Consider the following 22,617-nt stretch of genomic DNA (forward strand, 5'->3'; position numbering starts at 1 on the left):
TGTGACTGTATAATAATATGTAAGTGCCTACAGAGGCCAGAAGTGGGTGTTAGATCCCCTGTAACTGGGGTTACAGATGGTTGTGAGCTGCCATGTGGGTGCTGGAAACTGAGCCCTGGTACTCTGGAAGAACACCCGGGGCTCTTAGTTGCTGAGCCATCTTTCCGGTCTTAATGTCACTTTCAGATTTGTTCTCTTATCTATAGGGACTGAGACTTGTGCATATTAACATTTCAAACTAATTGTATTTCACTTTTCACAATACAATACTAAACTCAGAAAATGCTTTGATGGAACTCGAACAGGCCCCAAATGCAGTGTTCGTTGTTGTTTTTCTCAGACCATATCTCATATAGCCCAGGCTGGCCTCAAACTAGTGTAGCAAGGATGAGCATCAGACCTTACTGCTTCTCCAGTGTTACACACTGTTACTCATTGTGTAGTGTGAAGAGGATCGGTGCCATCAGCTCATGTATTTGAATGCTTGGTCATTCCAGAGGGGCACTAAATGACAGGGGTTAGGAAGTGTGGCCTTGTTTGAAGAGGTGTGGCCTTGTCGGAAAAGGTGTGTCACTGGGAATGAGCGTTGGGTTCCAAAGGCTCAAGTGATGCCCAATGTCTCTTCTTTCTGCTGCCTGCTGATCAGAATGTAGAACTCTCAGCTACCTCTCCAGAACCATGTCTGTCTGCACGCCACCATACTTTCCACCGTTGCAGTCATGGACTAAACTTTTGAATCTGTAAGCAAGCCCCAAATAAATGCTTTCCTTTATAAGAGGTGCCATGGTCATCGTGTCTCTTCATAGCAATAGACCATTGAGTAAGACCCTCAAAAAATGTACATTACAACATATACTAATAAGAAGGCTTATGCAGGTTATCATATAGAAAGTGCCTGAGCTAATAGGAGCTCACCAACTCCAACTGGACTGGGAATGAACGAGCATGGGATCAGACTAGTCCCTCTGAATGTGTTTGACAGTTGGGCAGACTGAGGGGCCAATGACAATGGCATTGGGATTTGTCTCTACTGCATGTACTGGCTTTTGGGAATCCTAGTCTCCTTGAATGTATACCTTGCTCAACCTGGATGTAGTGGGAAGGGCCTTGGACTTTCCACAGGCAGGGTGCCTTGCCCTCTCTTAAGACTGGAGGGGGAGAAGGGTGTGTGTAGGGAGTGGGAGGGAAGCGGGAGGAGGTGGGAATTTGGATTGGTAATTTTTTTAAAGTAATAAAATAAAATAAAAGAATTTCTTCAGTGCACCAGGCTTGTCTCCTTCAGCTCTCACTTGCATACCAGACTCAACTGCATAATTTGCACAGTTCAGTGCAAATGGACAACGAATGACTATTGTTTCTAAAAGCAAGCCAAAAGGGTGCAGTTAAATATGATAAAGCATAAATTACATCAATTTTCCTTTTTAAATACCTCACTACGTATAGTAGAAATAATAGTGATACGTGAAACAAAATAATGTTGCTAGGCTCTTCCCAGGGAGACTCACCCATTCACCCCAAATAGGAGGACTATGGCAGGTCAAAGTCTGGATACCACCAGTCTAGAACCTGTTTTATTGGGGTTCCTTACAGTAACATGTGTGACAAATTATTACAAGAGCAGAAATGACTCAGAGAGAGCTCAATCACCAAAGCGCACACCAGCATGAGGAACAGCTCCCCAAACCCGGAAATCTCCTGAATCACACTGCACAGCCTGCATTAGTGTGCTCCCTAGGTGACTCAGCGGGCCTGAGGCTCTGCCCAGCAGCTCAGTTGGTCTTCATTGTTTCTGGGCTGTTTGGCTGCTCTCTGCTTCTTCCAGGTGGCTGGGCTTGTCTGAGAGAGACTCCCAGCAGTCTTTACTGTTTACTGTTGGGAATGGAGAGACCTGGTGAGTACAGTCAGTTTCAGAAACTTCCTGAAGTGATTTTGATTCTATTTAATAAGAATATTTTAATCCACTTATTAATTGAATTAAGCATGATTTTACTTAGTAAAATCAATGAGGACTCCTAGTAATGGAGAATATGGAGTCTGAACCAGCCATCTTAAATAGCCAGGCTAGGTTCCCAGAGGTGGGACTGGGCCACCAACCTAGTCACAAAATCTGGGACCCATAACCTTCCCTGCCTGCAAGACATGCTGGGACAATGGTGGCTCAGAGCTTTGGGGACTGCCCAGTAATGACTGGTCTAACCTGAGGCTCACACCATGAGAGGGAGCCCATGCGCCACGCTGCCGAGATCGCTGGGATCTGGATGGCTCATAGATCTGGGGTAGAGTCAAATACAACTGACAGAGAGAGAGAAAGAGAGAGAGAGAGAGAGAGAGAGGGAGGGAGGGAGGGAGGGAGGGAGAGAGAAAGAGAGAGAGAGAGAGAAAGAGAGAGAAAGAGAGGGAGGGAGGGAGAGAGAGAGAGGGAGGGAGGGAGGGAGGGAGGGAGAGAGAGAGAGAGAGAGAGAGAGAGAGAGAGAGACTTCCTCAGGCAGCTGATCAGAGCAGATAGAGATCCACAGTCAAACATTAGGCAGAGATAGGGGAACCCTACAGAAGAGGGTGAGAAAGATTGTAGGAGTCAGAGGGGTCAAGGACACCCAAGAAAGTAGCCCACAGAATCAACTAAGCAGGGCTCATAGGGGCTCACAGAGATTGAAGCAACAATCATGGAGCCTGAGCAAAGTCCTCTGCGTATATGCTGTGGTTGTATAGTTTGGTGTTGTTATGGGACTCCTAACAGTGGGAATGGGGATTGTCTCTGACTCTTTTGCCTGTTCTTGTGACTTATTTCCTCCTGCTGGGTTACCTTCTTCAGTCTTGATACAAGGGTTTGTGCCTAGTCTTGCTGCATGTTGTTAGGCCTAGTTCAGTTGCTACCCCTGAGAACGGATTCCTGAGATGGCTCCCCCAAACCTGACAACCTGAATTTGATCCCCAGGACACACATGGTAGAAGGAGAAAACAAATCCCCACAAGGGTGCACACAGAGACACACAAATGTAATTTTCAAAACCTTTTTCTAAGTGTGAAAAGTAAGCTTCTGGCTGTGTGGTGGTTGGCTTTGTTTCACATCAATAGGTCTGAGGTCCAGCTCCATCCAACGTAAGCTGAATCCCCTCACATCAATCATCAACCAAGAAAATGCCCCACAGGCCCATCTGGTGGGGACATTTTCTCCGTTGTGGTTCCCTCTTCCCAGGTGACTCTCACTTGTGTTGGGTGGAAATAAAGCTAGCCAGCACACAAACCATTCTGACAGCTCACGGACCCCTTCTCCTCTCACATACTGACTATTATTCCTAACGGACTTGCTTACCTAGCCCACACACCCAGAGCAGTCCCAGTGCCAACGGTCATTGTGTTTATCCAAGTTGTTCTATTACCAATTAAGACGTGAGAGTTAAATAGTGGGGGTGAAAACCCGATAGATCAAAGAACAGGTTACGGCATGTGCAGCTACAGAAAAATCAAGCGTCAAAAGAAACACTGGGGGACGAGGAGAGAGAAGCGTTGATCATGGCGGTACTCTCACGTGTGGGGAACATGGGCAGAACCAGGACACGATGAGAGCCATAGTCTGTCTGAATACTGAGGAACTAGGTGCTGAGGGTGACTAGACCTGCGAAGACTTGGGGTCGCTCTCTTCTGTTGCTTCCACTTCACAACCAAACATACATAATGGTAATTAGCCAGGAGCAAAACCCAAGAAGTTGAAGAGTTTAGGGATATGAAAATAATAGTCACAAGGACAGATGAGAAGATGACCAGACAAGGGGGAGAATGTGACTAGTAAGGGGAACGAGGGGCATCCTAGAACCAGTGAACTTAAATTTAAAACAAAACTTGTTAGATTTTTCTTTTTTGCCCCTCCAGCCATGTTTGAGAAGAGAAAATGTGTAGTGTAGAGAATTTTACCTCCATTATGTGGAGTTCTGCCTGGTTAGTATGGAAACGAGGTAAGAGATGGGAGATGTATTCATCTTGCTTGCTTGCGGTGGGTCAGCTGTGTGAGCACGACAAGGTAAGGATCCACACGGAGGTGAAGAGCGAGATGAGGACAGGTTTCAGGGATAGAGTAAGGACTGCTGGCATGGGATATGGGGAGTAAGCTAGAAAGATGGAGGCTGGCAGTCTGAGAGTCCAGGCCTTGCGGATGAAATTATGAGGCGGTGTGTGTGTGTGTGTGTGTGTGTGTGTGTGTGTGTGTGTGTGTGTGTGTGAGAGAGAGAGAGAGAGAGAGAGAGAGAGAGAGAGAGAGAAGCCTCTTAAGGTTTCATTGGGAGCTAGCTGAGGTAATGACTGTTGGGAGAGGAGGACCCACGGTTAGCAGCCTGGAATTTGGCATGAACTTTGGAACCACAGCATTTCAGGCAAAGGACAAATTGTGGAAGGATGCTGATCCAGATCTCAGGGTGCCGCAGTATCATTCTCCCACTTTTCACTATCAGCACAGTCTCTCCCTTTGCTCTCTGCAGATGGCTTGCTTCTTTACGAAAAAAAAAAATAGAATTCCCGTAAGAAAATGAAATCAACGTAAGGAGGACCCCAAATGCGCTCGCAAGATCTAACTCCCCCGCTTGCTGGCCTTCCCTTCTGTTTGGAAGACAGACCTTTGGCCTGCCTAGTGCTCCTGGACATGCATCCTTAGATCACTTCTCTCCTCCATGATCGCTTCTCCTGTCATGGGCTTGCCCGGTCCGCCGACAAGAGCTTGAGGAAGCCGCACTAACTACAATCTCTCACCTGGACCAACTAGGGTAATAGTTCCTGTGCACTGAGACGGTGCCTGGGACCCGGTGCATACTGCACTTATTCTGTCGGCGAGCCACACCCTCCTCCCTGGTTACACTTTAACTGGCCTCCAGCTCCTGTCAACCCTCTTCCTTACTGCTTTCCCACAGCTATGCCTCCATACTGTGGGAAAGCAGTAAGGAAGTGTGATTATTCAAAACGCTACAATAAAACTATATGTCACATGTATGAGATCATTCTCACTTCCTGCTCTAAACCTTCCCGGGACTCCGATCATATCTAGAATAGTAGCTGCACATTCCATCATCATTTACAAGGCCTACATATCCGACTTTGATTCCCCAAACCCTTCTCTGCACCTTACCTCCTTGTGAAGACCCCCTCAACCCAACAGTACCTCACACCAGCCCGCTCGCCACACCCCTCATCCCAGGAACTTTCCATTGTCCCACGCTGCTTGGAGCTCCTTCCCCTCAGACCTTCTATGCTTCGCTTTCTCACCTCATTCTCTTTCAGTCACTTCAGAAGTGACCCTTCCCAAAAGCAAAGCCCACATTCCTGCGAATTCCCTCTCCACCTTCTCCATCACAGCATTTGGCATTACCGCATTTAACCTTGTTCTCTCTATATACTTATCCGCTTGCTGTGATCTTAGGATATGTTGACATATGTATCTGCTGCTGTTGTTTTCTTCCATAGTTCCTGAGTCACCTTGATTCCCCACCACCCAAGAAACTATAGATTTTTTTTTTGCTCAAAATGGGTTATAGAGGGGCTCCAGAGATGGTTCAGTGGTTAAGAGCACTTGCTGCTCTTAAAGAAGACCTGGGTTCAGTCCCTAGCACCTACATGGAGGCTCACAACCATCTAGACTTCAGTTCCAGGGATCTAATGACTATTTCTGACCTCCACAGGCACACGATACACATATACAAATGCAGGCAGAGCATCCATACACACAAAATAAAATTAAATTAAAAGATGGGTTATAGATACGAATCTACTTCCTCCTGTCTTGAAGATGATTATAAAATAACTTCCTAAGCCTTTGCCAAAACAATTCAGTTATTGGGTTGAAATTATACCATTTCTGGTTCAGTTATGGGGTTTCACAGAGCAGAAGGACAAGGAGGGAAAGAAGGAAGGAAAGAAGGTAGGAAGGAAGGAAGGAAGGAAAAAAGAAAGAAGGGAGGGAGGGAGGAAAGAAAGGAGGGAGGGAGAAAAGAAAGAAAGAAAGAAGGGAAGAAGGGAGGGAGGGAGGGAGGGAGGGAGGTAAGGTCATTCCTGACCTACCCTTGCCATTCCAGAAGATCCTGAACCACCTCCTGAAGGGAGGAGCATTGCACAGGGTCCAGGAAGAGTGATGAAACAGGCCTCCCTGTGGTTCTCTAGCAGTCAGTAATGCGGTTGACCATTGCTAACTCATGCCCCTCTTTTCCAATCACATCTCTACAGAGCTGTCCATGTAACATGCCTGTGTTCTGAGTCCTCATAAAAGACAAATGATCACAGGGGACTGCCATGTGCCTTCCCATGCATGCCACCCCATGCCCATCATCATATATGTGCATTATAATGAACCAGGAAACACTGGCATTCCTTTGAGTTTTATGAGAGGCTCAAGTAATTAACTGTGCTAGTTAGGTTTTCTGTTGCTGGCTGGTTGGTGGCATGCACGCCTGTAACCCTGGCACTCAGGAGGCAGAAACAGGAGAATCTCTGTGAATTCTGGGCCAGCCTGCTCTACAGAGTGAGTTCCAGGACAGCCAGAGCTGTTACACAGAGAAACCCTGTCTTGAAAAACCAAAAACAAAACCAAACCGAAACAAAACAAAAAGCCACTATGACCAAAAGCAAGTTGAGGAAGAAAGGGTTTTGTTTATTTGTTGCTGTTGCTTACTTTTGTTTTGCAGTTGTTTTTCAGTTGGGGCTTAAAAGTTGCAGTCCGTCATCAAGGGCAACCAAAGCGGAACTCAAGGCTGGAGGCAGGAACTGAAGGACGGGCCATGGAGGAATGATGCACCCTGGCTGGCTTCCATGCTTTCATCGGCCTTGCACATACAGCTCAGGCATGGCTTAGGGATGATACTTCCTACAATGTGCTGAAGCCCTTTTTTATCTATTAAGACAAATTCTGCAAGTGAGGCTCTCCACCCCAGGTGATTCTAATTTGTGACAAGCTGGAATTAAAATCAGCCATCACATTAATCAAACCAGCAGAGAGAGTTGTGTGGATTCCGACTTATAGTTGGTAGATCAGAAACACAAGCCAAACCACACAAGGCTTGTGGCTAGCATTTGAGGTCTATATGAAGCAGTCTTGGGACCGGAACTATTTCTAACTACATAGTATCAGAACTGAGAGGGATTAGGGAATTCGCAGTGGGGTCCATGGCAGAATTGCTTGCTACCTGGTGAAAAAAAACCCTTTGCTTTTGAGGTCACAGAAGTCTTCCTTGTTGATTGTTGTAAGGACAGAGGAAACACATGCATTTTGTCCTTCTCAACATGCTTATTTATTCCCACAGTAGACTATAAGGCCCAGCAAAACATGGAGTGTGCTTTCTCTACTACATCCTGACCCATTTCTCAGTTATAAATAGTTGCTAAATAACAGTTATTAAAAACTGGGTACGGTGGCACCCTGTAATCCCAGCATTCAGTGGGTGGAGACAGGAGGATCAGAGGCTTAAGGTTTGATTTTTGGATCTCCAGAACCCACATAAATGCTAGGTAGGTATGTCAGCCAGCCTGTAATTCCAGCCTCAGAAGGCAGAGACAGGGGATCCCCAGAGTACGCTAGTTAGAACAAGACAAGCCATATCACTGATATGATTTAACTGAAAGACCTTGCCTCCACGAATAAGATGGAAGAACAAGAGAGGATGAATTTTCTGTCAGTCTCAGAGTCCACACAAGTGCGCCCACGCACATGCAAAACACGCATGCGCACCACACACACACATAAAGCGGAAAAAGCAGAAACAGCTATTGAATAAAACGCTGATTATAAATATCCATTGGAAGAATAAGTGAATGAAGAAGAAGCACAAAAAACAAGTCGCTGTAGTTCCTGGCCTTCAGAGCTGGCGTGATCCCCGATTCCTGAGCCTCAGACTAGGTTACCCTGAGATATGGATAAAATGAAATGAATAAGGACACTTTATAATCTTGTCTAAGAACAGACGAGGCTAGGCTGTGGTGTGGCTTCCCGGTAGAGTGCCTGATGAGCTTGAATCCCTGGGTTTTATCGTAAGCAACATAAAGCAAGCAGATGGGAGAGGATGAAGAGAGGAGAGATGACTTGGTTAAAAGCAGCTACCCGGGTTCAGTTCCCAGCAGCCCTACCAAGCAGCTCTCAACTGCTTTTAATGCTAGAGAAGAAACAAATACAGTGGGGAGGGGAGGTGAAGCAGGAGGAGAGAGAGGAAGGAGGACAATGAGAAGGATGTAGAGAAGACAAAAACAGAGTTAATGCAGTATTCTATCATACCAAACACGCATTTCTCTTGAACATGATGACATCATGTTTGCCTTTCAAGTTCTGATGTCATCCCCACTCTAACATGGCCTTCCTTTCAATACGATTACATAGAGACCCAGTTATAGAACTGCCCTGCGTTTGATAGCAGCCAACATGAACCAAAAACCCTTCCATTCATCCTTCAACTCTTTCGTAGAGCATTCAACCAAGGTGCAAATTCTATCACACACTCTTACGAAGTCACTCTTACCTGGGGACCCCATGATTCCTCATGGTGCATGCCATCCCTCATAGTAATGAGTAGCACACCCACCTTGGTCATGGGTCTTGGTGGTCTCGGGTAGAAAGCACTGTTAGCATAGTGGTGCACCAACTGTTCTTTGCATTAGAAATACACATGATCCTTTCTGTATATGTTCCTGCACTTCTGTATTTTCCAAGGTTTCTATAAAAAGCAAGAATTAAATTGGAATCCGAATGTTAGTGTGGTGTGGGAGAATTATCTGTATTCTGTCAATCATGTATTTTAATAAAACGCTGATTGGCCAGGCAGGAAGTATAGGCGGGTCAACCAGACAGGAAGTAGAGGCGGAGTAATGAGAATAGGATAAGGCTAGGGAGGAGAAAGGTTCCTCAGCCACTCCTGCGCAGACCACCGAAGAGGCAACATGTAAGCTGTCACACTGAGAAAGGTACTGAGCCCATGTGGCTAATATAGATAAGGATAACGGGGTAATATAAGTTATAAGAGCTAATAAGTAGCCTGACCTAATGGACCAATCAGTTTATAACTTATAGAGATCTCTGTGTGATTGATTTTCTCTGGGACTTGCCGGCTGTAGGGTACTGAGCGGGAACAGATACCCCAACAAGCCGGCCCTCATGTCACATTAGTGAATATTTAAGTCAGCTGTGGTAGTGCTTAGCTGTAATTCTAACACTGAGGAGATGGAAGAAGGGGCATTAGGAGTTCAACGCATAACCCTGACTATCTAGCAAATTCTAGACCAGTTTAGGTTACATCAGACCCTGTCTCAAAGCAAAACAAACAAACAAAAAAGAATATTAACATATATTTAATTTGAAAATTACAATTAAAAGAATTTAAGAGATACAAAAATTCTTAATAAATGGGAGACCTAGTTTCAAAGCCAACAATTACCTGTTGTAGCTGAGTTTACTTAGGCAAATTATTTTGCTGCTTTGTATCACACTGCTGGAAGGTAGAAGGATATTTTCTTAGACCAATTGTAGCTTTAAGAGCTTTAATTAATACTGGGTCATAGTATAAATGCATCAATTTTATTATACAATGCCATAATGTTTTTTCCAGAGTGCTGTACCGATGTACCCTCCCAATAGCCATGTGAAAATTTTCATTAGTTCACACCACATCTTGCATTTAACAACTATTCCATTTCAGTTCTTGCCAATCTGATAGTTCACTGTACCTTTGTTTTGTATGCCACTGAATTCCTGTATGTTTAAGTCATTAATGTTTTCAGTTTCTTCCCTTCTCCAGATCTTTGCCTGTGCTCTACTGGGTGGTCTTCCCCTTTCGGGACCTTTGTCTGTGCTCTACTGGGTGGTCTTCCCTTCCTGGGACCTTTGCCTGTGCTCTACTGGGTGGTCTTTTTGTCATTGTCACAATTTTTTTATCAAACATATATTCTGGTAACTTAAAAAAACGAGCTTTAATTAAACATCTTCCAAAGTAGTGTACTCTACTTGACATAATAATATTCAGAAATGGGACAGTAAATTGCATATTAAAATACTATGCATGCCAACTTTTCTTACTTTTTTCCATAGTGTTGGACAAATTATTTTGAAACCTTGATTCCTTCATCCTTGTGAGTAAATTATGAGTTGTGAATTTTCACCTAAGGAAGATTTCCTTGGACTCACTTTGTAAATACACATGTCAGTATAAGGAACAGTTAGCCTGTTTCTGTCCAAAGCTGCTATTATGGAAGCCAATGAGTGTGTGTTTCAGTCACTTTTCTCATGGTTGTGACAAAGTTCCGGACAAAAGCAACTTAAGGAAAAGCCAGGTTGATTCTGTCTCACAGTTTAAGCGTACAGTCCATCAGGGCAGGGAAGTCAAGGCAACGAGAGCTAAGGCAGCTGGCCACACTGCATCCACAGCCAGGAAGCAGAGAAAGGAGTGAAGTCCTGGTCGTCAGCCATAGATGGTGTCACCCACACTCATGATGGGTCTTCAACTTTTAGTTAAATGCATCCAATCAGTTGACGGTGAAGATCAATCACAACTCTACCCTTTGTCAGCTTGACCTTTGAGCACATGAAGCTGGCTATAGAACTACAGGGATCCCCCCAGTCTCTAGCCAAAACCCCCCTTAGCCCCCAAAATAAGATGGAGAGCCGGGCAGTGGTGGCAGATGCCTTTAACCTCAGCTCTCAGGAGGCAGAGACAGGCAGATCTCTGTGAGTTCGAGGCCAGCCTGGTCTATGGAATGAGTTCTACCCACCAACCCCAGGCTGAGGTTATAGAAGAGTACCACACCTGGCTTTTTACCTGGATACTGGGATCATTCTTATGGAGCAAACACCTCACTGGCTGAACCATCTCCTCTGCCCATAGCCTATTCTTATTTAGTGCTATTTGCCAGAATATAATTTCAGTTAATTTAGCCCACAGCACAACTTACTCTAACTTTTTTTGTTTTACTTTGTTCTTGGAGACAGGGTCTCCCTGCACAGCCCTGGCTGGCCTGGAGCTAGCTGTGTAGAGCAGACTGCCCTTGAACACACAGAGATCCTCCTGCCTCTCTCTCTGGAAAGCTGGAATGAAAGACCTGAGCCACCATGCCCTGCTTCTTTCTTTCTTCCTTTTCTATCTGTTTTGTCTTTCTCTTTTGGTGCTGGGGCTTGAAGAAAAGGCCTTCTGCAGGCAAGACAGGTGCTCTACCACCAAGTCATGCTGTTAACCCCACCCTGTGATACGTGCACAAGAATCCTAGCTCCACAGATAAACAGAGCGCAAGATCACATACTTTTCCACTTAAGTGGCTCTTTGGCTATTTTCAGGCCATTGTCTTGCCTCCCTTTGGTGCTCCTTCCCAGTGGAGGTTCCTTTGTCCACAGTCCTTTTCCATCTCCTCCTAGAATGTTTCCCTCAGCAGGATCCTTTATCTCAACTGTTCCAAGCAGCAGAACGCAGGGCTGCCTGCCCCTCTGCTGTGCTCCGAGCACTGTGTTTCCATCCACAGACGCCTGCTTTCTCTCCTCTCTTCAGTGTTGGTCATGCTGAGCACATTAAGCTCCCCGTCCACCAGTATGTCACTTTCTTAACCCTAGCTGTATCCTAGCAACGCCTCCCTGAGCTTGTCTCAGTCAAGTGACGTGTTTTTCTTAAGGACAGGGTCTCATCATTGTGTCTCTAGCTGGCCTGGAACTCGCTGTGTAGATCAGACCGGCCTCAAAGTCAGAAATCCACCTGCCTCTGCCTCTGTCACCCACACAGGAAAGAAGCATCTTTTTAATCCACTGAGCAATGCCTTTAATAGTGTTAAAATTCTGTTTTACACTTCAGAAAAATTTAGTAAAAAACAGCTGAAAAGAATATATATACAAAAAAGAGTATATATACATATATATACCATCAGAGAGGTAAAAGAAGTGATAAAGAAGTAGTATTTAGCAATTTATTATAGGCCCATCTCATACAAATACTAAATTGGATATAAAATATAAAGGAGTGAAATGATAACCTTTGGCATAAAATGGCAATAAAATTACTAACTGAAAATAGCCCGACACTAAAATGCTCTTTTCAACAAATGGCATTTAAAGAGACTAACCTTCGGGGTTAGTGTCTGTGCTGAATTATGAAGCAGTGCTTTCTAACCGTATTTGTACCTCTTTAATGATATCTATTTTAGTTCATCTTTGGGGAGTTTCATACTGGATGTGCTGTCTGTAAACTGCACAGGAACACGCGGGGAATGTTCTATTCCTGCGCCTGAATGAGGCTCCAGCACTCCCCCAGGGGAAGCTCTGTTCCACCCAGTCTTTACTCTAAGAGGATCCTATGGGGAAGGAGTGTTCCTAATCAATAACACAAGTTGTGTTTACCAAGCTTACATTTGAATAGATCCATGTCATTTAGTCTTTTAGAAATAAAGATGTTTTAAATGTCCAAAAATAAAATGAAAGATGGGGAGAAAAAAAAGCAAAGATGATGGGGAAACATGAAACTGCACGGAAGTGGAACAATTAGACCTGTGTGACGGCTGCTATCAATTTGAAAGAATCCAGAATTAGCTAGAAGACCTGGAAACAAACTTCCAGGAATGCCTGGGGAGTTATGCCTGCGAGGATTGTCTGTGTTGGATTAACTGAGATGGAAAACCCACTCATTCTTCCAGAACAAATGAACATTTAAACTACAAAGGAGAAGTGACCTAATTTAAGCAGGCTTTGAACATAATGGAAGAGAAAAATTTTAAAATTCTACAATTTTTAGTCTCTCTCTCTCTCTCTCTCTCTCTCTCTCTCTCTCTCTCTTTCTCTCCCCTTTGCTTACAGGGATCTCTATCCGCGGGCGATAAGAAGGTAGTTCATTTCAACATAGCTCAGTAGCTAGCATTGGTTCAAACTTCTAGAACCTGACACTGGGCAGTTTATTTTAGGCACGTTTAAGTACAGCACAATTTGGAAAAAGATTTCCTGTTGTACCACAATCCCATATGCACAAGGAGGCATAATTACACTGAAATTGAAAAGTATGTCACATCTTCCATGAGGATGGGTTCTTAACATGTTTATCTTAAGGTCCCGGGGTAGGGATCTGATGTGGTCTTGGTCACTGAAACCATTAGCCACCTCCAGTCCTGCTTGGGAGAGTTTGGGAGAGGTGGGTATGGCCTGGCCTTCCTTACAGATAGTACAGAGGTCACCCAAGCTATTAGCCACCTCCACTCCCAGGCTTCTGAGTAGAAACAGGTTATACATTTCTTCCACAGAAGAGACAGCCCTGCGTATTTAACATTCCTGGTTTCCCTAGTGCTTCTCTATGAGCAAAAGGACATTTGTCCTCCCATTATCCTCTCTCCTCTAATTTTTAAAGAAAAGATAGTGGCTGTAATAGAGGCCATGGCTGAGTGCATTGCCTCTGTGGCCAGTCTAATTAATATAGGCAAGCCTAAGAGAACTATAAGAATAACTAACAGAGGGCCAAGGAAAGAGGAAAGCCATCTTAACCATGATGGCCATTCAAAGGTCACTTGAGAGATTTTGTCCATCTCTTTATGCAAGCTAATTGGACCACCAATAGTATGAGAAAAATCTCATGCATTAAAGTAACACGCACCAGGAAATTGTTGACAACCAAGATTACGTTTGTGTGAAAAATAACCTATAGTAGCTTTATTTTGTCAAACTAGGTTTCTCCGTTTACTCATCTCTTGATACATTTCTACTAATATTTTTCCTGTGAAGTTAGTTGTTTTAGTAGTCATATGGGCCATCTTTGGGACTGGCAACAAAAAAGCCTAAAAGCAATCTTTACCCTGGCAAAAATATCATACTGTCTCCTATTACAGGTGTGTCATTTATCCACCCCCTGACAAAAGAGCATTTTGATTCCTCATGGAAAAGCTGAGAATTAACTCGCAATACAGTCAGTAAAGATAACAGCATCACTTTTAGGGTCAGTCATATTGTTGTTTCCCCAAAGTCTGAGCTTGATGAGTTAAAGTCTTGATTCCTCTCTCTCCACGTTTTCAGCTTCCTCTTCCTCTGAGGGTGTCTTCTCGTGAAGGGTTTGTCATCTGCCTTCAGATGTTGTGTTTGTCTGGTGGTCCCTGGGATGCTGCTCTGGTCGAATGGATACATCAGAGCGGGAGCTGTCTGGGAGTTTGTTCATTTTCTGGAAAGACATAAGCATAACCTCACCTTGATATTAGAGTGACAAGCTCTTTCCATTGATTGGTTTCTAGATCTTTTCATTTAACATAGACTTTAGGCTATGTCTCCTTTAGGGCAAATGCTTTGGGGCAGCAGAAAAAAAAGCATTATCCCCTAAAGTGAAAAATGTTTTAATTTTAAAGTTAGCATAGGTAAATGGGGCATAGAATGTGGGGATTTAGGTAGGTATATATACCTCCTTTTTATTTTTAAAATTTGTCATTTAAGTATCTGATGGTGTTGTTTCACAACAGCTTGATCCTGTGGATAGTAAGGGATTTTAGTAACATGATTAGTATTTCATAAATTCTAATTTTTTTTTTTTGGTTTTTCGAGACAGGGTTTCTCTGTGGCTTTGGAGCCTGTCCTGGAACTAGCTCTTGTAGACCAGGCTGGCCTCGAACTCACAGAGATCCGCCTGCCTCTGCCTCCCGAGTGCTGAAATTCTAAATTTTTTAAAGCATTTATTAGTATAAGTAGGATCATTATCAGTTTTTACTTGTAATAGGAGTCTTTAAAAGGACACGCAGAAAGAACTGTTTGACAAAGTCGAGTTCCTGATACGACACCTGGTATTTTTCTGGAGTCTCCTGGGCCCTGTGCCACGCCTGGGGCTGTCCTCTGGCTAGTTAAGGAGAGGCACTCTGCATGCCTGTCATGCATTCCAGCACAGATCTCTACATACCTGACAGCAGAGAAGTCCCCAACCAAAGACAGCCCTAGTTCCAGATGTCAAGATGATGTGAGAATCTCTCACTAGTAATTACACACTAAGAACTTGGAATAAAACTCGTGTTTTTACTAGAGGATATGCACCTCATGAGTCTCTAGCTTTCTCTCTTGTCAGAGTCTAATCATTTATCAGACCAGGAGTGAGCCCAATACTAAGAAACAAACAAAATCCACTTAATTAGCAATGACCGTGAACTTCAAGATTTAAACTTAAGGTTATAAGATTCGAGATCTTTAAAATTCAGGGCGATTTCATTTCTGAGCTCAAGAAGACACAATCTTTTTGGTGAAGCATGTGAAATTGTATATAAAAAAAAATGCTCCTTGTCGTTTGAAGGGACAGCTGAAAAATCATTAAAAGCAATCTCTATAGGATTTTTAGATGTAATTTTAGACACTACCATGGGGTATCTTCAAAAAATCTTAAAGGGGGGTCTTTAGGAGAGTGGCAGTCTGTAGACCTCCAGTAACATGTTAATGCAACCGGTCAGTTATTATCAGTATGGAAGAAATAATCAACCTGCATTGTATTTTATGGCACAATAATTTCTATAGGTTCTTTACCAGTAAGTGGTTTAATATCTGCCCTTCCTATCATTGTTAAGTCTACAATTGTGAGGTCTGTAAATAAAGGGTTGTAGATTATTGTGGAGAATGATGACTTTCATAAATTCCTGCAATACCATTATTTTTGTTGATATATAATTCCAGTGAATGATGAGGCGGAATGAAGGATAAGTAATTGATAAGGAAGTAAGGGATTAATTCTATGCGCTACAGATTTAGCAGCAGCATGATTTAATATGATAATAACCCACTCTGCTTCAGATGTTATATTTCTTATAGAATTTAACTTAGAGTCTCCAGAAAACACTTAAAGGGTGGGACCAAATACTTAGTAGCAATAGGCAGATAAAAGTATACCCACTGACGTGCCCCAAAATTTTAAATTTTGCTCTTTTAGTTTTTCTACCATCAAATAGTCATTTAAGTATTGATTAGGTGAGCAGGAGAATGGCATCCATGTAATGAATAACCAATACCTCAGGAAATTTAAACAACCAGTTTAGGTGTCTTATGTCCTAGGTTGCAATTGTTCCTGTATTAGAAGATGGGCCTATTTTAATTTTTCCCCATGAAGGAACCATTGATCAATCTATATTGAATCATGAAATCTTGCTGTGAGGTAAAACAAACAAAAACTCAGCTCTGGGGCAGCCATGGCAACAAAGCCCTGCCTTCTGTCTCCTGGAACTCAAGTGTTTTGGCACTCCAAGGCACCCACAAAGTCCACTCACCCTTCTCTGATAAGTCCAGCAGAAAATTCTTATTTTCTTATTCTCTCTCTCTCTCTCTCTCTCTCTCTCTCTCTCTCTCTCTCTCTTTCTCTTTTCTGAAAGGGTCCAAGTAATATATTACTGCACTCCAGCTTGCAAAATAATTGACAGGGGTTTTATCCCCATTTTCATAGGCTCTATTTACATTAGTTCCTATGCATTTCCAACAGTGAACATCTATGGTTCCTTGTTCAGGAAACCAAGGATTCAATTTTATAGTCACTTGTGTGAAGTTGCAGAGCTCTTGCTCTGAATATTCTGCTCCTTTGGATCTTAACAAATAGCTCAGTAGTTGTCTAAAATGCTTTGTCTCAGAGGACTGGTTAGAATCCAAGAGTATTTCCATTCTCTCACCTCAAGGTCACAAACCCTTGGGTGAGAGAATTGAATTCTGGGTCATTGAACGCCATGGTCAGCAGGGTAATGATCCACAGAAAGGAACTCTGGTTCAACACAATTCAGTAGCAGTACTGGGTTAAAATTTCTAGAATGTGACACTGGACAGTTCATTTGAGGCATGTTTTAAGTACAGTACAATCTGGGGGAAAAAAAAGGTTTTCTGGTGTAACATAATCCCATATGCACAAGGAGGCATAATTGTCATGGAATAATCAATCCTTTAGTACACTGTGATATATATCATCCTCATTGGTAACTCAAGAGCTGATTGGCTGGTAGCCAGGCAGGAGGTATAGGCAGGATAGTCAGAGGAATCACCAGGAGAGACAGAGGAAACAAGATATGCTGGAGGACAGGTAAAGTCATGAGTCACAGGGCAATACAAAGATTAATAGATAAGGGCTAATTTAAGTTGTAAGAACGAGTTAGTAATAAGCATGAGCTATTGGTCAAGCATTTATAATTAATATTAAGCCTCTGTGTTGGTTATTTGGGACCTGGGAGGTGGGATAGAAACTTCCACCTACGCATAGTTACATTTGAACTCTTCTCAAAAGTACATGTCATTTCTTCTATGAAGATGGGTTCTTAATGTAGGCTACATGTGTTATCTTAAGAGCCTGGGGAAGGATCTAGTATGAACTCCATCATACAGATAGCACAGAGGTCACCTAGACCATTAGCTATCTATGGTCCTGTTTGTGGGAGCTTGGGGGAGCTAGATATGGCCTAGCCCTACAGATAGCACAGGGTTCACATAGGCTATTAGCCACCTCCATTCCCAGCCTTCTGGGTAGAAAACAGGTTACACACTTCTTCCATTGAAGAGACAACCCTGCATGTTTATCATTCTTGGTTTCCCTAGTGCTTACAGAAAGAAGGACAGTTATGCTCCAACAAGAAGGACAGTTAGAAAAGAAGCAAAGTTGCCCATGCCAGGAATCCCACCTGAGTAAGAGCTCTTCGGTATCAACGTATGGATACATTCCCGAAGAAAAGAATGTGGCATTCATGAAAATTACTGATTTTCAAACTAACCAAAGGAAAACAACCCCAAGTCAAATGAAACCTGACACCTTTGACTAAACACGCACCAATTAGTTTCTAGAGTATTTTATAAAATATCTGCCTTTTATGAATATTTTATAAAATATCTACCTACATAATAACTCCTAGGAACATTTCAGGCAAATGTTCTTTCAACTCACCATGACGAGACGCACATGAATCCACTACACTATTTAAAGAGTTGTTGCTAATAAGCTGTCATCTTCTTAGACAGAAAAAGGAAAAAGCTTAGATTACAGGTCTGGCTGAGAGGAAGTACTCGTCCTCACGTGACCTGCATGGCTGGGTTGGAGCTGCAGAGAGTGGCCTGTCGCTGAAACTTCATACAGGATGATGCTCTCCAAGCATTACAGTAAGGTGCTTATCACCACTTCACAAGTATTGCATTTATTTCTATTCCTAGGATTTATTTTGTTTTTAGTTGTGTGTGTGTGTGTGTGTGTGTGTGTGCACTGAGCTGCCTGTAACTGGTGCTACAGGCAGTTGTGATCCATCCAACATGGGTGTTGGGAACTGAACTCAGATTCTCTTCAAGAGATGCATATGTTCTTAACTACTGAGCCGTCTCTCCAGTCCCTACCGCTTCACTATAAAAAAAAATGTATTTAGATCCTTTAACACTTGAGTTCTTATTCAGAACAAATCCATTTTCACCTCAGTACAGAAATGAGCAAGCCAGCCCTTCTGGACAGTGCTGAGTGCCCAAATCAGGTGTGGCTGTCATGGACATGGAGGACAGGCACCTCAATGAGCATCGCTCAGGGGGGTTGACTGGACTCAGTAGAGTAGAGAGTGCTGCCAGGTGTGGTACCACTCTCAAGATTCTCCAGGGACATTCCACCACCTCCAGCAGAAGCCAGGCATCTTTCTACGCCTTACTGCACACTTGAAGAAACATCATCAGTAAGGATTGAAGGGACAACGCCCTCCTCGATGATCACCAACCCTCCTCTGCGACTTCAGTGAGCTGCCCTTCTGGCATGAAGAAAATCTTCCTCCAGGTCAGAGAGCAATGAAGTGTCCTGACTTCAGTGAATGGCTAAGCCTTTGGGGCATCCTCAAAGGATCTGGAGAGGCTCTCTCTGAAGAGGCCAACATGGTGCTACACCTGCCAAGTGGTCTGTCAGAGACACCGAAGTGAACCCATTCCATCTTGACTAAAGGTCAAAGAGCTCAGGTGTAGTCTTTCTCATTCAAGATTATAGACAGAAGATCTGACTTAAGGTGTGGCTGATAATAGGATGTCTTAACCTAGGGTGTGGTTACTTTGTGTTTTGGGTATGAAGGTGGTAATCACTTTATTCCTCACGTGGCGGTAAAGAAGTCTTTTGCCTTCTTCCCCTGCTTTTGGATTGGGGAGTTTAAAGATCATAATAAACACGGGCAGATTCAGTATTCACCGGGTTGCTCTCCTGACTCTGTGTCTCCGTATTTCTTTTGTATCTCTGTTTATTCTACCTAACATTTCTAACCCACACTCCCCTACCCTGGAATGTACGAATCCATCAAGACTGGACCCCAACAGTGGTATTCCCCCAAGCATATAAAGTGAGTAAGAACTTGAAGCCCTCACGCCGCTGTAGTTCCTAGGAGATGGAGAGGCTGTGCATCAGGCCCCTGAAGCTGTGCCTCTCAGGAGAAAGCTAAGAATTAAAGAGAGGTGGGACGGTCACCACCCCAAGGAACACTCTCCTCCGTGCTATGTGTCAACTTGATACAAGGTAGGGGTTTCTGGACCCAGGGAATCTCACTTCAGGCAATGCCTCCTTAACACTGGCCTGTAGAGAAGCCTGTGGATGCATTTTCTTGATTATCGATTGCTGTGAGCTACGTAAGAAAGAATGTGCTCTGCTTCAGTTCCTGTTTCCAGTTTCCTGCTTTAGCTTCCCTCAGTGCGGTTTCTAGTGGTAGCTGGAGTCGTCTCATGTATGACAAATAAGCCGTTCCTTTCACCTGTACAGGTTAAGCTCCTTAGCTTCCTAGGATCAGGCAAGTCTCTTGTTAAACATCTTAGAATCAATCCTCTACTTTGTTTTGTGATAATGAATTGCACCCTGGACCATGACCAAGTGTTTTTCACTGTGTCTTATTCATGAATCAGGGTCCATTTGCTTGGTGCTGCTCATTACTGATTTTGAGCATAACTGTACTCAATCATTTTCTGGGTCAATATAATAAAGGAGTGCTGTACAATTTATAAAAATAGAAAGTTTCTCTTTGTAAAATATTTGTGTAAACATAAATGTATTTGTCTGTTCAAGATGGTTTGAGTATGTGTATTACATATTATAATTACATTAATTATATTACCAACAGTGCAAAGTTACTAAAATGTTGTATTTCTAAGAACAAAATTTGGCATAAACTGTGTGAAAGCAGTAATCAGGTTTTGTTTGTTTGTTTGTTTTTTGTAGTTTTTTTTTCTTTTTTTTCATGTTAATTTGAGTACTCTCACAAAATAAGGCAAGAATCCACCTGGAGCAGATGAGGTGACCAATGTGTGGGTGTGGACTGATGACTGGCCATTCATTTTGAGATGGTCATTAAAACACTAGTTTGAAAGTTCTGTGCCGGTCTACACAGCTCATCAAATAAACACACCAGGGCCCAAAAGGTGGCTCAGCAGGTAAAGGCACTTGCTACCAAGTCTGAATTCAATTTCTGGGACCTACATGATAGACGGAGAAAACTGATGTCTGAAAGTTGTGCTCTGACCTCTTCATGCACATTACGGCATGAGCCTGTCTGTCCGCTACACACACACACACACACACACACACACACACACACACACACACTTTAATTAATTAGTTAAATAATTTTTCCGGAAGGGGTTATTTGTGTAAATTATGATTATTTATGTAAAACCAGCAACACCCTAACACTCCAGAACCCAGTCCAGTTTGTGAGAAGTCCCTGGAATACGGAAGAACCTTGGGTCCTTCGGTAGGTGATCAGCCCCAGTCTCCCAGCTTTCTCACCCCTGTGATGGGCACTCCGGAGGTAGAAAGCTGAACAAGACTTTGGCTGGGTGTCACATCTGTCCCTCCCTGAAGGCTGGGAGGATCGAGTGGCATTCTGCTTGCCTCCCTTTTCCTCTCTGGGCCCCATTCTCCTGTCTGTGAGACAGAACTGAAAGGGAACTAGAAACGTTCATTCCCAGGTTTCCTCTCTATGCAGCGCTGTTACCAATAGGATCATTTATTTTCTCAGGCAAGCTTTTGCGCCTCATTCGAAGGCTTCCCTGCTGAAATGATTTGATAAACCCGAGCTCCTGATTTGTAGGAATTGACTAGAGAAGTCATGAATAGCTTAGCTACAATCGATTCTCAAAAACCTGTAAAGCAACTGATTCCCAAACAGACTTAGACACTACTATCTGCTCTGCATATACCTGGAATTTAAAAGGCGCCAGCAGAGCCCCGTGCTGACTTCAGAACCAGTTTTAAGGAGGATGGGACCTTTCTCTTCTGTTGTTTTTCCTTCTTCCCCAGGGAAGCCTGGTGCCTGCTGAGTGAGAATCTGGAGCTGCTGGTGAGGCTACCATCTGCCAGAAGGAGCTGGGGCCTCTGAGGTCTCAGTGGCTCCAGAAGTTCCGGTTACCACTTCCCTCCCCACCACGCAAAGCTCCAAATGCTCCCCAAATATAGCCACTCCTTCTGCTAGCATCTTCACTCCCAACTTCCTCCAACCAGAAGTCCTCAGAGTTGTCACTAAAACTGGAACAGATAAACTTCAGTTGCTGCTTTCTCATGGCTTTGCATATATGCTGTGACAATCTATATTTTTCATATCCTTTGTAGATGTGATCAACTTTCAACTATTTAGCCTGTCAATCATAGTAGTTTATAATCTATATCTGATTGCTAGACAGTTGAAGTAAGTATGAGTCAGTTCGGGCTATTATATTTATTGGGGCTTATTTCCTTGGGTCATGGTCATCTTTGTTAGTCAATGCTTAAGGAATATTATTTGTGGGCAATCTCTGGAGACCAAACATGTCACTTTAGTGGAACCTTTTTCTTTACTTTTACAACAATATTAAGGAACCAGCCATTGGGAAACCACATCATACTAATTCATGACATAAAATTCCATAGCCCGTGTTATAGTCCTCATATTTGACCTATGGTCCCATCAAATTGACATAAACAGAAATCTCTTTAAATCCTGAAAGGACCTGGGTTGCACAACAAATTATTTCACTCTTCTTAAAAGTCTTTCACGTGGTGCAGATACTGTCTTAGTTAGGGTTTCACTGCTGTAAAGAGACACCATGACCACAACAACTCGTATAAAGGAAAAACATTTCATTGGGGTTGGCTTGTAGGTTCAGAGGTTTAGTTCATTACTGCCATGGTGGCACACAGGCAGACATGGTGCTGACATCCAGATCACGGGCAGCAAGAAGAGAGAGCCATTGGACCTGGCTTGAAAACTTGAAGCCTCAAAACTTTCCCGCAGTGGAAAAGTTTCCCACTTTCTCCAAGAAGGCCACACCTACTCCACCCAGCAAGACCACATCTCCCAATAGTGCCACTCCCTGTGAGTCTCTGGGGCCATTTTCATTCAAACCACCACAGGCGTGGACAAAAGCTGCAGGGGGAAGTGGACACTGGCCTTTATCCCATTTCTTAGTCAAATCATTCTCCAGGACACTAACAGTGCTTTGATGTTTTGGGAGCCATTACCTAGGGAAGTATGTGTATTATATTTTTATCTAGAGGTGTGTTGTTGGAGGGAGGCTGCTTGTTGCCCGAAGCTGCTTGTTGGTTTCCCAGCTTCCCAGACTCCTGAAATAATCACACAGAAATCTGTATTAATTGCAATACTGTGTGGTCAATAGCTTAAACATATTTCTGGCTAACTCTTATATTTTAAATTAAACCATTTCTATTAGTCTGTTACCGGCAAGGT

General features: G+C 43.4%; 1 long non-coding RNA gene across 2 annotated transcripts; it reads left to right on the forward strand.

Moving 5' to 3' along the window:
* The first annotated feature begins 1,705 nt into the window (after positions 1-1,705).
* LOC146890744 (uncharacterized) lies at positions 1,706-7,519 on the forward strand. 2 transcript variants are annotated; one of them, XR_015735447.1, is made up of 4 exons: positions 1,706-1,891; positions 3,871-3,953; positions 4,473-4,754; positions 6,663-7,519. It is a non-coding gene; the product is annotated as an uncharacterized LOC146890744 (long non-coding RNA). The 2 variants fall into 2 exon arrangements; XR_015735446.1 differs by lacking the exon at positions 6,663-7,519 and having other exon boundaries at positions 1,710-1,891; positions 4,473-4,980.
* Positions 7,520-22,617: the final 15,098 nt, after the last annotated feature.

This window comes from Myodes glareolus, chromosome 18 (genome assembly GCF_982192425.1).
Source record: "Myodes glareolus chromosome 18, mMyoGla1.1, whole genome shotgun sequence".
In the NCBI taxonomy this organism is placed as follows: Eukaryota; Metazoa; Chordata; class Mammalia; order Rodentia; family Cricetidae; genus Myodes; species Myodes glareolus.